The sequence below is a fragment of the Mastomys coucha genome, unplaced genomic scaffold (assembly GCF_008632895.1).
Source record: "Mastomys coucha isolate ucsf_1 unplaced genomic scaffold, UCSF_Mcou_1 pScaffold22, whole genome shotgun sequence".
Lineage (NCBI taxonomy): Eukaryota > Metazoa > Chordata > Mammalia > Rodentia > Muridae > Mastomys > Mastomys coucha.
Window position 1 is genome coordinate 194,574,008 of NW_022196905.1, and position 19,169 is coordinate 194,593,176.

Here is a 19,169-nt window from a genome sequence, read left to right on the forward strand (position 1 = left end):
TTTTCCAGTGAACCCCAACAGTATCCAAAATTCAGAAGTTTCTCAGAGAGTGCTAGTGTGGATTTGACATTTTTGTTTAGGAAAAGACACCCTTAGTAATCATGTCTATGTCCCTTGGTGTCGCACCAAGCATTAGGAGCTGCTTAGTTTTTCAGTGAAGTAATTAGCAACCAATTGCATTAAAGAGTCTAGGAATGAGAAATTAAGAATCGTTCTCACTGTAAGTGGTTGTAAAATGTAGATTGTTCATTGCTGTTCATTAATCCATAATGATTCTTTTTCCTTCTTCCAAAAAGTAGCATTTGTCTCAAGGAGATTCTGCAGGCCACAAAAGCAAAGACTCTTACATGATGAACAGAGCCTCCACCCAAAGTTAAGTAGATTCATAAAATTATCAGAACTCTCCTCTTCCTGTCCTGGACACAAGTTCTTCCTACGAAGCCATAGGATCTGGTCCTACCCACCCATTAGCTGTGGTTGGGAGAGTTATTTTATTATCTAGTTTTGTTGAAAGTGTCTTTCTCTGAGTCTTTCTTAACTCCACTTTTCAAAACCATCATGTTACCATTGTTTTTATTGTTATTGTTGCTGTTGTTAAATATAGTCCTTAAAATGTTGTAAACCAAGAAGTAACTGTCCTGCAAATTCTTACATTTGATTTTAGCCCAGGTCAAATATGTCCAGTTTGATTACTACTCAAGTACTCCTTAAATAACTCTTCAAAGCATTCTGCTTAAGTATACAATCATATCATCTGCAAATAGTGATATTTTGAATTCCTCCTTTCTAATTTGTATCCCTTTGACCTCCTTTTGTTGTCTAGTTGCTCTACTAGAACTTCAAGTACAATATTGAATAGATAGGGAGAGAGTGGGCAGCCTTGTCTAGTCCCTGATTTTAGTGGGATTGCCTCAAGTTTCTCTCTACTTAGTTTGATGGTTGGCTATTGGTTTGCAATATATTGCTTTTACTATATTTAGGTAGGTGACATGAATTCCTGGTTTTTCTAAGACTTTTAACATGAAGGGATGCTGAATTTTGTCAAATGTTTCTTCAACATCTAATGAAATGATTATGTGTTGTTTTTTCCTTTGAGTTTGTTTATGTAGTGGATTATGTTGATGGATTTCTGTATATTGAACCATCCCTGCATCCTGGAGATGAAGCAGACTTGATTGTGGTGAATGGTCATTTTGATGTGTTCTTAGATTCAGTTGGCAAGAATTTTATTAAGTTTTGTTGCATCTATTGCAACTTTGTTCAGCTATTAAAAACTATGAATTCATGAAATTATTAGGCAAATGGATGGAACTAGAAAATATCATCCCAAGTGAGGTAACCTAATCACAAAAGAACATACATGGTATGCACCCAAAAGCTCCAAATATTCAAGATACAATTCACAGAACACATGCAGATCAAGAAGAAGGAAGACCAAAGTGTGGGCTCTTCAGTCTTTCTTAGAAGGAAACCATAGTACTCATGGGAGCAAATATGAAGATAAAGTGTAGAGCAGAGGCTGAAGAAAAGACTATCCAGAGACTGTCCTACCTGGGGATTCATCCCATATACAGTTATCAAACCCAGACACTATTGTGGATGCCAAGAAGTGCATGAAGAAAGGAGCCTGATATTACTGTCTCCTGAGAGGACCTGCCAAACCCCCAAACCCTTACAAATACAGAAGCAGATGCTTGTAGCCAACCATTGGACTGAGCGTGGGGTCCCCAATAGAGGAGTTAGAGAAAGGACTGAAGGAGTTGAAGGGGTTTGCAAACCCATAGAAAGAACAACAATATCAACCAACCAGACCCCTCAGAACTCCCAGGAACTAAGCCATCAACCAAGGAGTACACATGACTCCAGCTGCATATGTAGCAGGTGATGGCATCAATGGGAGGAGAGGTCCTTGGTCCTATGAAGACTTGATAGATGCCCCAGTATAGGGGAATCGAGGGTGGGGATGTGGGAGTGGGTGGGTGAGTGGAGGAACACCCTCATTGAAGCAAGGGGAGGGAGGATGGGATGAGGGTTTCTGTGAGGGGGAAAACTGAGAAAGGGGATAACATTTGAAATGTAAATAAAGAAAATATCCAATAAAAAAGAAATGTAAGTAAATAAAATACACAATTAAAAAGAAAAAAACAAAACCATTCTGTTTAACCAGGAATGGTGGCCATGAGCTCAAGGACAGCCTGGACTATGGAAGCAGGTTTATGTAAACATGAGTAAAATATCTTCAGAGAAAGACAGGGCTGAGAGGTGGAGGGGAGGGAAGGAAAACAAAAACAACAAGAAAACAAAAAACAAAAAAAAAAAACACTCACTGTTCCTATCTATTCATTGGCTTCCAGGCTTGATTTTCTTATATTCTTTCAACATTCATTCACATCTAGTGAAAGTCAAGGACCTATTCCTTGACACTGAGTTCAGCAACAGCTTTTAGATTTCACACCCAAATCTCAGGTAACAAATGGAAAAATAACCAGCAATATTAGATCAAATCAAAGAGTTTCTATACAGGTATGAAACAAAATAAAAAAGACAAAGTTTACAAATACAATAAAAATGATTAGCATTCCAAACATAAAGAATGCATGAAACTCAATACCAAAATATAAATTGCCTGATTAAAATGGGAAAACATCCTGGGTAAACATTTCTTCTAAGGAAGTGACACAGAAGGTCAGAAGGTAGAAACTGTCATATATTTTCCCCTCGTTGGTAGGAAGGGTGTAATAAATAAGACATAAGACATAAATAAGATAACTGAAGTTGATTGTATGAAGAGCCAGGGAAGATGCAAATATTTTACATCAAAAGCTATCATTTATAAGAGTGACATAATCAACTGTGAGAATTGAAGAAAAAGAAATCTGTCATGGAGTGTATAGGGAAATGAACCAAAGCATGAAATCAAAGTGCACTGCCTGCTGGGTGGAAGAATAAACTCCCAGACTGACCACAATGCCACCTACCAAAGAACAGCCTAGGAGCAGTAAGAGGAGGTAGGAATTTGATAGCTTACTGAATATGTATTTGGAGAAGTTTGTAATTCCATCTACTGGGGGAGAGTTTGAGATATGTACTTGAAAAGTTAACAAAGTGATTAAATAACTACCAGATGAAAAGTATTCATATCTGAGATTTAAACATTGATCACATCACCGGGTGGTGGTGGTGCACACCTTTAATCCCAGCACTTGGGAGGCAGAGGCAGGCAGATTTCTGAGTTCGAGGCCAGTCTGGTCTACAGAGTGAGTTCCAGGGCAGCCAGGGGTATACAGAGAAACCCTGTCTCGAAAAACCAAAGGAAAAAAAAAAAACAAAGCAAAACAACAACAACAAAAAAAAAACCATTGATCACATCACACTGAATATTTCAGTTGTGAATAATTTTCAGAGAGTTATAATGTCAGGGTGGGATGTGCATTAACTAAATTGTGCTATAGATAAAATTAGAGTATAGATGCCTACCTAATATGTGTGCTGTTCTGGAGAGGCTCAAGGGTCTAAATCATATCACCCTCCAACAGTGGAGAATCAACATGAGGTCTGAGTTTGGTGAGAAAAGATAAGAAAAACTAGAAAGGAGACCAAGAAAGGGTAAAGTAGGAGGGACAGGGGGTTGCTAAAGGCCCCATGGGACATAAAAGGGGAAAGAGATTGGTAGAAAACCTACAAGTCAGGCCCAGGAAGATGGAAGGGATTGTGACAGAGGGGAATCTGTTAAAGCATTCTGTTAGAAAATACCATAATAAGACCCAGCAATACCATTGGGAATATACCCAAAAGATTCCCCACCGTCCCACAGGAGCACATGCTCCACTATGTTCATAGCGGCCTTGTTTGTGATAGCCAGAAGCTGGAAACAACCCAGATGTCCCACGACAGAAGAATAGATACAGAAAATGTGGTTCATTTACACAATGGAATATTACTAAGCTATTATGAACAAGGACATCCTGAGTTTTGCAGGCAAATGAATGGAACTAGAAAATATCATCCTGAGTGAGGTAACTCAGACCCAAAACTGTATACACGATATGTACTCATTAATAAGTGGATATTAGCCAAAAAAAAAAAAAAGTACAGATTACTCAAGATACAGTCCACAGAGCTCAAAAAGGTCAACAAGCTGAAGGGTCCTGAGAACTCCTCAGTCCCACTTTGAAGGGAGAAAACAGCAATCACAATTGGGGAGGGAGGGAGGGACCTGGGAGGGAAAGTGAAAGTGGAGGATGGGAGGGTGATCTGATCTGGTGTGAGGGAAAGGCCTGAAGCCCTGAGGGCCAGCAGAAAGAATTGAAACAGGTTACCTCTGGAGGTAGGAGGTTGGGGGGGGACCCCCTCCAGAATGTACCAGAGACCTGGGACATGAGGGATTCTCAGGGCTCAAAGGGAGGGACCTTAGATGAAATGTCCTATACTGGGGAGAAGGAACTTGTAAAGCCCACCTCCATTAGGAAGACAACTCATCAAATGAGGGAGGGGGTTGCCATCCCACAGTCACAACTATGACCATAATTGTTCCTGTCTGAAGGAACTGCAGGGATAGAAATGGAGAGGAGCCTAAGGAAAAGAAGGTCCCGTGACAGGCCCAAAGTGGGATCCAGCTCAAGGGGAGGTCCTAAGGCCTGACACTATTACTGAGGGTATAGAGTCCTCACAAAAAGGGACCTAGCATGGCTGCCCTCTGAAAGACCCAACAAGTAGCTGAAAAGTCAGATGCAGAAATTTGCACCCAATCAATGGACAGAAGCTGATGACCCCTGTGGTTGAACTAAGAAAAAGCTCGAAAAAGCTAAGGAGGAGGGGAACCAGTAGGAGGATAAGCAGTGTCAATTAACGTGGACCCCTGAGATCTCTCAGAAACTAGTCTACCAACCAGGCAGCATACACTAGCTGATACAAGGCCCCCAACACACATGCAACAGAGCATTTCTGGGTGTGTGTACATTCAAAGATGATGCACCTAACCCTCAAGAGACTGGAAGTCCCAGGGAGTTGAGAGGTCAGGTAGGGTGGGGAATGGGGACATCCTTTTGGAGACAGGAGAGTGGGGAGGACGTATGGGATGTGCAATAGTCAGTGAGTGGTGGTGTTGGGTAGCTAATAAAATCTGGAGTGTAAAAAAAAAATTATAAAAGAGTACCAAAAATAAAAATAATAATTCATGTTTAAAAAAAAAAGAAAATGCCACAATAATGTTTATCACCTCGTCTGTTTATTTGAAAGTAATAAAATTAAATTGAAAACTAAGTGAAAGGTAAGCCACTCTAGTGCCCAACTAAGTACACTTTTCCAAACCTTTCTTTAGAGTCAGTTTGTTCCAGAAGTATTCCAAGTTCTAGAATAGTAAAGATATCTGGAAAAGCCTCCGGTTAAAAACGAACAGAAATTTTATGTATCCACTGATGGTCAGCTTTAAGTGTCATCTTGACTAGGTTATTTATAGTCCCTGATTTCTGACTTAAACTCTAATTCCAGATATTGTGAAGATTTTTTTCATAAAGTATACATATACTAAATACATACGTGTATTAATTAATGGAATAAGAGACAAGACCTACATAATTTGGATGGGCCTGATTCCATCTGCTGAAAGGCGTAAGAGTAGAGCTGGCTTGTCCTTGAGAAGGCAGTAACAATACAGCCTTAGCTCTTGCCTGAGAGTCTGCACTAGAAGCCTTTCCAGAAGAGTTCTGACTTGCCTAGTCAACCCCCACCAGGCAGGTAATTACATGCGATTTATATCTCCTAGTGTCTCTGTTTCCAGATTAAACCATGACCAAGATCTATACAATGCCAGACAGATATAAAAACAAAGCTGTACTGGAGTGATAAAAAGTGAGTCAGGGAAAGAGGTTGCTTTTTTATTTTGGGTGGCAAGGAAGAGCTCACTGATAAGATGCTGTGGCTGACTGATTGTCTCACTGGTGTGATTCTTCATCCCTCCATTATCCAGCCCTTTTACCATGTGCCTTTTACTAAGCAGCGAGATCAATTTTCCCAGCAGTTGACTGGGAAGAGCAAGGTCTGTTGTTCCCAGCCATTCCCACACGACTGGCTTTGCTGTGTGCTTTTCTTTTTCTGATCACTGTTATTTATTTTTGCTAATAAAAAAAGTAAAAAAGGAGCAGAAGCTTGAGAAAGACCTGCTTAAAATATCACACACCGCTTGTTCTTTAGTCACAAACAAAGATATACCAGGGCTCACAGAAGCTTAAGAGCCACTAGCCCTAATTATCCTAGGCAAGGCCATAGATTAGCTAAAAGCCATATGACTCTTGGACTTGGGAGTCTCACCATCGAAGATAAACAGGAAGTGCCTAGCTGACCCGTAGCTGAAAAGAAGACATGTCAGGGAGCCCAACTGTGAAGAACAGGCAAGTCTGCTCAGATTGGATGATGTTCATGCATGACATGCATCTTTGTTGTTGGAATGTCACTGGTACTTGTTATCACTTGGGACTCCAGCATTACAGAAGCCACCAGTAACTGTCTGGTATGAAATGTGAATAGGCTTGAAGGAGGCAGAAGATAAGACCATAATAAAGCAACAGCATCCCAAGACACAAAAAACAACCAAGATTAAGCTCTCTAGTGCAAGAGTCTGCTTGGCAGGACAAGGGTCTGCAGACAGAGTTGTGGTGAGACTAACAAGCAGAAACTGTCAGGAGAAAAGGCAAGGAGTCAAAATATTTTAAGCTTTATAATATGAGGTAAGGCTTAATGAGACAGGAGATTGATACATGGCTTTAGACAAATTGTTATTAGGATCTGACTTTTTGTCTTAAATGTAACTCTCAGCTGCAGAATGGAGAATGGAACTATTGTTGTTTGGGTGTGAAATACCTCATTTTGGTTCATGTGTCCAAATGATTAGCCCCTGGCTTGAAATGATTTTGGGGGAGATGGGACCACTAGAAGACAGGGCATCATTGAAACAAGTTATTTCCAGAAGAAATTAAAACTAAAACATGAAACCCAGAGCATTCTTTAAACATTTGTTCATTGAAGGCAAACTCTAAAGATACTTTCAGGTAAATACGAACTGTAGTAGTTCAATATCAGATACTATTCATAAGACTAACTAGCACTGCAGGATGCCCCTAAGGAGATGTGCACTCTTTGCCTGAAATTTTCCAAAGCTGAACATTGTGGCATCTCTAACAAAGACTTTTGAGACTGCTAGAACTAGCTACTAGAAGCATCCATTAAATTTGCTTCTCTGTTTGCCTGATGATTAACTACAATAGTTATTTTACTTCACTTGCTTTGAAAGCCAACAGGAAAATGGATCATGTAGCCCTATACTTCTCTTTACAGAACATACAAGGCAAGTCCTAAAGTCACAAGTGCCCTGGATCATCATTCTTAGGCAGTGTACTACAATGGTAGGATTTCAACACTTTTTATTATTATTATGTTGTATTGATTAATTTTGTTAGACAATTTCATACCTGTAAATTATATATTCTGTTTATTTCTATCTCTATCTCTACCTCTATCTCTATCTCATATTACTCTCTCATTCTTATCAACCACTCTTTCTCTTGCAGTCCATTTCCCAGATTCATAACTCTATTCTTGAAATGTAGAATTAGCTATAGACTAATTAATGTGTAAACTGCTCAGTTTTACAATTTGATGTTTCAACTTAAACTTTTACTACAAATCAATCATTTTGAATGTTTTGAAAATGTGCTTTCACGTCAGTGAACAATGGTTCATTGTTCATTAACATGAACAATTGACATTGTTCAAAGACGTGATAAACATTGTGTAACCAGGTTTTGCTTTTGTTGTTTGGAATTTTTATATCTTACTAAACCTGTAGCTCATCCTGCTAGCAAGGCTGGCTGGCAATAGATTTTAGGAATTCACCAGTCTCACTGCCCTCACACCCAGAAGCACTGTGGCTATAGTCTGGCCATGTGGATAGTAAGGTTCCACACTCAGGTTTTATAACCTTACAGCAAGTATCTTTTCAGCCATTGTCTTAGTTACTTTCCTATTGATGTGGTAAAACACAGCTTCCATAGCAAGATGTTTGTTAGTTGGTTGGCTGGTTGGTTTTTTGTTTGTTTGGTTTTGGGTTTTGTGGATTTTTTTTGTGGGTTTGTTGTTGTTGTTGTTGTTGGGGGGGTATATGTGTGGGGATGTTTTATATTTATTTTTTGTGCTTTTCTTTTAAGGCAGGTTGCAAGGGCAGAGGGAGGATACTGAAGGATGAAGATACATGATGTGATATTCACAAGAAATTAGAAAAAAAAATTTTTTTAAGTATGCACCTCTTTGTTCTTAGATACTATGATATATTGCTCCGATAACAACACTTAAGCAATGCGACCTCAGGTTTGAAAGAATTTATTGATCAAAACAGATTGCAAAATGCTCTTAGAAACAAACTTTGGATAATTTCAGGGAAAACAAACCAACCAGGTCATCCAGAGTGTGCAGCTGAAGAATTCCTAGGACCTTGTGATGTGAGGAAGTGAAAGTATAGTGGAGACTAATGGAACATTATGGCCACACAGTAACCTGCATTACCTGAGAATAGAGACTCTATTGTGCAAGAAATGGGACACATAATAACATAAGCAATTGCTTTAATTGAACCTAACACTTGCACAAATAATGAAAAACATTGACTTGCCTTCCAAGGAATGAAGCCCTTTTGTGTTACATTATGAATACTACTTGACATAGTTTCATCAAACATGTTTGGGTATTAGAGCTGGCTGTTTGGCAGCAATTACTAGAATTTTTTTCCTAATTCTCAAAATTGTCAAACACTTCAAGGTTTGTTTTCCAGTTCTCTAAAAATACCAGTAACACTCATATCTAATAATAGGCTATCAGACAACACCATGGAGTTCCATTATATTTTCTTATTTCAGCCCACTACTTAGAAATGTAAGAATGCATATACTCACAGGCATCATAAACTCAAAGAATCACCCTAATGGTATGATGATGCTTATAGTGATAGGAAATTAAAAGGAATTGACTTATGGCAGACATTATCTTAAAGGTAGTGGACATAGTTATCATGCTTGTGGTATTAGTCATTTCAGTTAGCTAAATTAATTACATTATTGTTCAGTACAATTCCCAGAATGAATATCGTTTTCACAGAAACTATACAAAGCAAAGTATTTTTAAGAGTAAATGTAGACTATCACTCTTCATTTGTGAAACATTAGAATGAATAATTTCTAAATATATATATATGTATGCATGTATCACTGAAACAATGTCAACTCAGTCTCTTCTTTTCCCCTTCTTAGTTTTGAGGTTAAAAAATAATTTCATTATCTGTTTCACAACTGCCCAGCTGTGCTGCTGATATCCACAGTGAGAGACACAGACAGAGTGGGAATAGCAGCACTCAAATAATATTTCTATTATGGACACTGAATTTTGGATTTTGAAATAATTTTCATATGTCATAAAACATTCTTTTGTTAATATTTTCAATGTCTTAAAATATAAAAAGCTATTAAAACCAGTGGAAATTGTGTAAACTAGGTGACTGTCTGTTCTCATAGAACACTATATAAGCTGAGCTTGTCAGTCCGTCTAGCCTCCTGGAGGCTTTCAGCTTTAGATTTGTTAGTTAGAAAGTTAAAAAAAAAAATAGAAAAGCTCCTCTCCTTTTTTATAGCCAGTGTTTTTTTTCCTGTGATCACCATCCAAATAGTTGATACGTAAATAACTTTGATTGTTAAGATTCAATGGTGTTTTATTATTTGCAAAACTATTTTGTACATTGAAACATTTAATTGTCCCCTATTCCATGAGCTGGTATGACTTTGTCAACTTTTTGGAAGAGAACAGGAAGGACTCCTGCGGACTTAGGAAGTAGTCCAAAGGTCATTCAACTAAGGAAGGCAAACCCAGATCTAGAGTGCACATCATCAGACCAAATCAAGTTCACTGAAAATTTGTAATACATTGAAAAAATTACCATGAGAAAAAAACTGTTTAAAATATTCAATACTTGCATTCTTGATATTTTGATCTCCCTGGGAGATGAGTAGGAAAGCTTTCAAAGGAAATTACACTTGTCTCATCCTTCCAAGATGCAAGCTATAATTCTGAGAAGAAGCTGATGATGTCTGAGGAAAGCAAGGGGAAATTAAGTGGAATAGGTAATAGAACATCTGGGTCTTTTATACATATCTTGTAAAATTGAGGAACTAGTAGCTGACAGTTACATTTCAAGGTAATGAGCGTCACATTTAATTTTACACCCTCATAAATGCATTGCCTGTTTCCAACTTGCCTACCCACATAGTAGGCTAGATTCTTTATGTAAAGACAGCATCACCACTAAACAGAAATATCACATTTCAAAGAGTGTTTTTTAGTGAGGCAACTAAAGAATATCCTGACTTTGGGCCTTTTCTTCATCTCTGATTAACTCAATGATCTTCAAAAATGTTACTAAACCTTTGTCAGACTTGGTTTAATAACTAAATTCTAAAACAAAATTTACAAGCAAAGTAGTTTAGTTAGTTGGTGTGAAAATCTATAGTAAAGGGCAATAAACCAATTATATTTTTCATAGTTTGATACATGAGACTTATACATGAAATTCATGTTTGATGCATGAGTACTGTATTTACATTATTTCCATACCTCCTTTTCCACTCTCCAACTCTTTGAATATCCCTCACTCTCTCTCAGATTCTTTAATAATTACTACCATAACGCACACACAACTATGTATACGTGCAGACATATATATGTATGTATAGCCCATCTATATGTAAAACATATGCACATATATGTGTATGTACATATATATGCATATGTAAAAGCTGCTGAGTCAATTTAGATTTACTTGTATGCATATGGAGTGAGGGCTAAAACCTTAGATTTGATACCTATCAGTGTGGAACCAAAATATCTTAATACCTTCATGTTATAAAATGTGGCTCATTATTGAGGGAAGGTTTGTGGTACTATGTATTCAGATGTTGATTTCTGCTCAGAGTTCTGGTTACAGTCTAGACACTAGCCTTATCATGATTACTGAACTATCTCCTGTATCAACGTTGTGTGAAGAATGCTCCCCAATTATCTCTGGTTGGTTACTAAAGAGCTGATAACCCAAGGACTGGGCTGAGAAGCCAAGATTCTGACCCCAATTGTGTGGGGACAGGAGTCCCAAAGGGAGAGAGGAAGGAAGAGAAAAGGTGGCCATGAGACTGAAGGTCCAGGAAAAGTCATGCCGAGCAGATCAACAAGGGATTTGTCAGGAAGACACATGGACCAAAGCAAGCTCGGGCGGGACTCACATTGCAAGTAACACAGGACCTTTAGCCAAGAATTAGATGGCTTAGACACTTAGCATAGATGAGCATTTGCCCAGTCATAGTGCTCAAGCTTGTTAATAAACTTATTAGAACTTTGTATCAATTATTCTGGAGCTAGTACAGGAACAGATAAGGATTTCATCTGTAAATGACAGCCCATAGGTCATGTCACTTCTACAGGATTGTGGACATTCATTCTGAAATTGTCAGGATTAACTATTGCCTTGTAATATCATAGTCCCTATGCATATAACAGTGAGAAGAATACAACTTACCCTGTGGAGCTTACATTTTGGGGAGCAAAAAAAGATATATAAATAAATGGATACCAGATTTCTCAAGTGCTAAAAAGTGATGTGGTATCTAAGTTATGATTTCTATTGCTGCTATGAAACACCATAACCAAATAGCAAGTTGGGTTTATTTGGTTTACATTTTCACATCACAGTTTATCGTCAAAGGAAGTCAGGACAGAAACTCAAAGAGGACAGTAACCTGGAGGCAGGTGCTGATGCAGAGACAATGGAAGAGTGCTACTTACTAGCTTATTCCCTGTGGCTCACTTAGCCAGCTTCTTACAGAACACAAGACCTCCCACACAGGGATGGCACCAGCCACAATGGGCTAGAACCTCCCCCATCAATCACTAATTAAGAAAATGCCCTATGGAGACATTTTCTCAATTGAGATTTTCTCCTTTCAGATGACTCTATATTGAGTCAAGTTGATATAAAACTAGCCAGGACATGGTGGGAAACCAGCAAAATGAAATGAAATAAAAATGTTCATTCAAGGGAGTTCTGAACAGTGAAATGAGCAAGGAATTGCACAAAGGCCATGAGGCACATTGCTTGATAGACCCAGGCACAGCACCAAAGCCTGATTGGGTGAGGAAATAAAGCAAAACAGTGAGTAGCAGGAGCTGAGGTCAGTGTGCACCCTGCCAGAGATGCAGAGCCTCGAAACCAAAGACTTTTTTGCAAAGTAGTGTCGTGATCATACTTAACTCTTAACAGGATCGTTCTGATTATGTGTGAAGAACACAGCATGAAAAGGCAAGGTCAGATGCAGTGATAAGAAAAACAATTGTAAATGCCCCAGTGAGAATTTATGGTGAGCTGGGAAAGAGCTGCAGTCCTGGAAATAATAAACGGTAGTCAGACTCTTAGAGACATATGTCAAGGGAAGAACTGCCAGAATTTCCTGTTAGTTTGGCAGTGGGAAGTGAGGGGAGTCAAAAATAACTCTGAGAATTCTGGCCTGATGAACGGGAAGATGGATATGCCTTCCATGAGAGGAGGAGAGGGAAAGTGTATCAGATTCACATAGTGAGTGAATGAGTAAATCAAGAGTTTCCTTTTTGGATATATTAAAGTTAGAATTGCTATAACTACCTAGGTGACTGTCATGAAGAAAGTGGAATGAGTGACCTCTAAGTTCAGCAGAGGCTGGGGAGTTGGCCTTTGAGGGGTGAATTGACCTAAGAAGTAAAAATAGCAGGAGGAAACAATAAGACAGAATTCCCAGGGAGGCCCAGAATGTTGCGAAGGATCAAAGACCTGGAAAGACTGAGAGAAAATGGTTAGTGATAGAAGTGGGAACACTGAGAGAAAGACATGCTCTGGAAAACAACTGAAAGAATATATTGAGAAAGGACCTAAAATCTGTCAAATGTAGCTTGAAGATTAAGGTGGAAAAGCAAAACAAAAGAATAAGGAACAAAATAAGCAGACAAAGATACCGGTCACAAAAGTGTCAGTGCACAAGTCTGTGATGGCTTTAGTACGATCGCTTTCGTGATGAAGAGGCAAGACCCTTGTTGAAGTTGTAGTTAGTTCAAGGGAGGTAAACTGAGGAAAAAGACAATTTGAGTTTGGTGAAGACTTGTAAAGAGTTTTTGTGCTAAGAGGGCAGGGAATTGGGGGTACTGAGTGGAAGGATTTGTGGCATCAAGGCATCATAAGATGATTGCAAAGGAAAGTGGGTCATGGAGGAACAAGAAGAAGCGATTTCAGAGTACTGATTAAAGAACAGACAGCAGCAGATGGGGAACAGTACGTAACATTGGGGCTGCCTTTACCAAGGTAACAGTCCAGTCATGGTGATAGGTAGGCATATGCAATGATGAGAACATGTGGACAGTCCCTTTTAATTCCTTCTGGGAAATGGGAGAACAAGATCATCAGTGGAAACACATTAGAGAAAAATTGGAGAGCTTGAGAAAATATAGTGTAATAATGACCTAAAATAATGGGGAAAGGGAATGAAGAAGATACTTCCTGGAAACCTCGAGGACACATGGGATTACTTACCATTAATAGGTTATGACTTAGTCATAATCATGTACTTTCTCCCAGCATGGTCACTTCCTTAATTCTCTTAGCATTCGGATAGCTGGGTGTGATGGTGCACGCCTATAATCCCACCAATGGAGGGTTGAGGCAGAAGGATTGAAAGTTTAGGGCTACCTTGAACTATTCAGCAAGACTACATCTCAAAAGTAGGGGCAGGGTATCCAGAGAATACAATTTAGAAAGGGCTGAATGTCTTTAAAGGCATCACTGTGAACACAATATGGTCAGACTAGTGTAAAGACAAGAATAACTGGTGTCTTTGATATCTAGAGAAACAAAAGGATGAGAAAAATAAGATATGGTATTCGGAGAAGGAGATAGTTGATGGTAGCTGACAGGGATGATAGAGATATGGGTAATAAATCCTCAGACATGATGTAATTGCATGTGGGTGACTAAGTTAGGGTGGAGAAACAGTGTTGAAGATCAATAAACTGAAAGTTCATGGCCCTTCAATGGTACAGGTCTGTCAGAGATGAGATGTCACCAGGAAAAGAAACTATCTATGGAATCCCTTTATTGCCCTGCAAAATTTGATGAAAACCAGCTGAGAACACTGTTTTCTAAAGCTCTTCTTCTGTCATCCAATAGCAGATTCAAACACATGGGGTCCTGTGAACACCTTTGGTGTCTAAGACAATGGAAATGAAACTGTAATAAAATTAGAAAAACATGTTACTCTTTCTCAATGACAATTGTAAATTCTTAAGATGGCCAGTCTGCTATAGCCTTTCATTCATTTGATGCTCTTCAGGGAAATCCATGTGTGCATCCTGGTCATCAAGATGTGGCAACAATGTCAACTCAGGAGAATGACGTGTAACTAAATTTTGCTTTTTCTCTGGAAGTTTTCATTCACGAAACTCCAAGATAAGCATGAGATAGAATGAGTATTAAAAATTATACTCTATAATTTAGGTAATGGGCAAAAAGTTATTCCTGTACAACCAAGCTCACAGGAAAGATAACCTACTAAAAGTCAAAGGGTTGAGTGTCCTTCATTCCCTCCTATCAAGGCAAAAATAACATAAATATATAATTTTAACTATAATAGGATGTCATTTGCTGGACACTAAGAGATTCAAGTTTTTTTATGGTAAAGTATTTCTCACAATGTTATTATTATAAATGTCTAAGATAGAAATGCTTACCTGTCCCTGCCTTAGATTTCTTTAGATACATTTTGCAAGTGAAATATAGTACCAATTTTAATTGAAGCTCTTTCTCTGTCAGATAGATAGATAGATAGATAGATAGATAGATAGATAGATAGATAGATAATGTATATATGACCAAATTGGCTTTCTAGTCAGATTGTAGAGTTAATCCTATCTTATCAGCAATGTACTGGCAATGTCTAATTGAAGAGCTTTACAAAGAAAGCAAAAGAGAACAGTGAAGAGAAGAGAAAAGAAGAGAAGAACAGAAACAGAGGGTGCCTGTCCGGATTTAAATGTAAAATGTTCCCTGAAAGCTCATATCTGAGTTCTGAGTCTTTTGGTGTTAATGCTGTTTGGGGAGAATGTAGAATTTGGAAGAAGTGTAGCTAAGCTAAAGGCACTAGATTGTGAGGATGGGACTGTAGAGTGGTCTCTGTTTCTGGTCCACACTGGAGCTTTTGTGTTTCCCAATCCTCCAAGATATGAAGAACTGCTACTTTGTACTCCTGGTCTGGTGGAGGTGAGTGTCTGGGTTGCTACAACCACCACCATGCCTTCTGTCCATGGGATGCACTCTGTTCTGAAACTGGGACAAACTAAAACTCTTCCTTCCAGTTTCTTTTCTATCAGGTATGTTGATACAGCAATGAGAAAAAAGTAATTATTATAGATAAATTAGAATGGAGTGGGTGTCACGGGAGAAAGCAGAATATGCCTGTCCATTTGGATAAATCCAAGAGAAAGGAGAAACAGACAGTAAGGCTGACACGGAATCAATAAGCAGCAGTGATCGCAAACTGCATCCTTGGCCAAACCTGACAGAGTCATTAACCCAAAATGGAACATCTGTCAAGGTTTGACCTTGCTGATATTTACATTGGGTTGAAGTTAGATATGTGACAATGTAGTACAAGAACTAATCCCAAACAAAGGAAGAGATAAATTTGCTATGGGAAAATTATGAGGAACAGACACATAAGTATTTCACATGGTTCTTTGAGGAAAACTGTAAACACAGGTTAAGAGTTTGATTCTACATCCTGGGTTTCTCATAAGAATGTCAAAGCAAGAGGGTTTGAAAGCCCCCAAAACGCAATTATCCAGGCAATGACTAATTGTCCCAATGAGGCAGAAAAATGAGAGTAAATGAAGAAATAAATGAGTTCTGTAAAGTGTTCTGAGTGGATTGCAGAGGTAATAGATGGGGACAACAGCAGGAAGAGTGAGCACATAGCCAAGGACAGATGTGAAGATGCTGGCATACATAAATCAGGAGAGCAGAGTCCGTAAGTCATGAAAAGGAGAGAAGATAGGCACTGCCACAGACAGATCGTTTGAGTGCTAACAGAGCATGGAAATTAAAGAAATTCCTATTAGAGTTTTAGTTTTTAATTCAAATATTGTCTCACTTGGAAAGTGACATTCAGACTTCATAACATATTATAAATAAGTTGTTCAATAATCAGTTTGAGAAAACATAAACACGAAAGACACTGAAGACAAGGATGCTTTTAAATTGCTGTTTACAAATTATCTGTTATCTGGAAAGGGGAGCTATGCCTTTTTATTAGGGAGTGGTCACCTTGTAGAGGATAACAATCTTGGCATTGTAGAGGATACTGGTATTATATATCTAACTATAAGATAATGTAAAAATTTTCTGCCAAAGTATTTATTTGAATCTAAATAAGACGTTAAATGTAAGTACAAGTCAGCAGAAAATGCTAGAGTTCGATGAAGCAATTTGGAATATTTTAAATTAAAATATAATCCCTTATATCTCTTCATGTCCCTGCAATAAATTCATTCTAAAGGACAGAGACAATGTTCGAGAGAGAAAGTAACATAACAATCAAAAGCAACACACGAGTTTAAATTGGATGCATGTTCCCAAACAATCTTAGCTCCAAGGTGGCATTGTAGGAAACCCGAGAGGTCATTCCATCTATAGAAGCAAGCATTCAGCTGGAAAAAGCAATTGGAATCTATGACTCTGATAATCTGCAACCTAACTCGACACACACTAACCATGGGAGTTCTTGATGAACAGAGAAGATGCCGACTTCCCCCAAGTGAGCTGTGCATGCAAACCAATTGTTTTCCCAGTTTCTTCGCTCCTACTCTGGAACTGAGGAGACGCAAGCCCTGCCTGTGCTCCTCAAACAGGATGGGCTCCAAGAATCTTGTCCTCTGAAAGTGCTGTGTAACGCAAACTCACATGCTTGCTTGCCCTCATTTCAGGTCTGCTAACAGGGGCACACGCTCAAAGATTTAAAGATACAAAACTCTGTTGCTCCCATTTTTTTTTTTTTGAGCTTGTCCTTTAGGAAGTCTTTGCCTGGTTCCTGGCACTTGCACCTGCAGTTAGACCTAAATATCTCACGCATACGTTGGCAGATGGAGTTGTGGAGATGAGTTTTCACAAACAGCCAAGACCAAATCGATTTGGGTTTTACGCAACTGGCAATATAAGCCTAACAAAGAATTGCAAGGAGCAATGGGAATGTGATTGCACTGTCTCTCCCAGTGCTTCCTTTAAGGTGGCAGTGGGTATAATGCTGTAACACAGACTTGAAACTGGAGCGAAGCCAACTGGTGTGTAACTTTTAGCCATTTCTTCTCACGTGATCTCAGCCATGTCGCGGACCCTTTATCTTACCATAAGAAATACTGTTCCTTAAGGTAGTTCGAATCTGTAGTTTCAATTCAGTGCCAGCTGTTTTACTTGTTGGGACCTTGTGTCCAGGAAAGCTGGTGTGCTCTGAGATTTCTTTCAGCAAGGCTAGTTCCCTATGAGGACCCGTCGCACCATTATAACCTTTCTCCCATTACTTACTTTCCTCTTAGCACTAGTTTTTGTGTCATTCACCAATCCAGAGAAAAGTAACTTCAGCTTTCGACAAAAACGGGCTGGGTTCTCTCCTCAGCCACTTTATTCAACGTCATCTTTTAGTCATGTCTACTCTGCCCTACTATGCTGTCAAGAAACAATGCCATTTTTAAATTTTTATTTGTTAAAGGACATACCCAGCATACATTTAGTTGTCAGAAACTGAACTCTTCCAGTTGGTCCTATTTTCTTTTTTACACATTTCTCAGAGAGAAATTACTAAATTACCAGTATCCTCCACAATACCCGTGTTCTTCCTTATTCTCTTGTGTGACTTTCCGATCTTCATTTCAGGATCTCAGAGCCCCTTAATTGAAGTTCAATTAGATTCTCTGTGAGCAGGGACTCCTGGTTCAATATTCTCCTCTTCCTGCGGGTACTGTTTCCATGCACACAGATGAGCCGTGCGTGCCTCCTGGCCATACTTCTTGATTTCCTCTATATTGGTGTCTGTGTCCCAAAGTTCTTCATCTCCAATGCTGTACCATGTCATCTTCTGTGGAGCCTCTATCTATAGCACTGTATTCTCAGACTATCCTCTTTAAAAATTACCTCCTCTCTTTCAAATTCTTATATAAACTTCCCCCTCCCAACCCCCACATTTCTCTTAGCACTCCAATGAATTGAGTTTTCTAACAGTTTTGTTCAAGAGAGCAATCGCTGGTCTTTCCTCCATTCTTTACTCGGTATATTACCCCATGGTCCTTTATTTCAAATGTGCACATATACAACTTTTAAATGAGTCAAATCTTTTGGTGTGATCAAATAAGTACTTAACCATACTTTTCATCCAAATAAAATATGTCTCTTCACTTGACAAGTAACACTTAGGTTAAATTTAACTTACTCAAAATTGGGTTATTTGACTGTAAAAGCAAGGTTTGATAAAGGCTTAATTACAATTAAAGTCGACTAGTAAATAGAAGATATCAAAAGATTTTATTTGAAAAATTTTTTAACTAGCTTCCTATTTAAATTTCTTTTAAAAAAATAATGGTAATGCAATGCGTTTGATAGTGGATGTAATCTTGTACCTTCTGTTCTTATATGTGAATAAACAGTTTACCAATTCTAGGAATGATGATGTACCCTTGAAGTCCTCAATTTTAGGAGGCATGGTTAGAAAGACTGGGATCAAGGCCTGCCCAAGGAGCATAGTAAAATACTGTCAATATATAAATAAACAAACCCAGAATGCAACAACAACAACAAAACAGCACAAGAGAATTGATCAGAGAAAGTACAAAATCAAAGCCAAAGTTGTTTTCAAAATATTACAAGAATTAACCTAAATGTTTGGATGCACTATCAAGGGATATTTAAACTTTAAGAAATCTGGTGTATAGCTCAATGCTTAACATGTATAAGAGTCACAGTCTTTCCAAACAAAAGAAAAGAAAAGAAGAGAAGAGAAAAGAAAAGGAGAGGAAAGAAA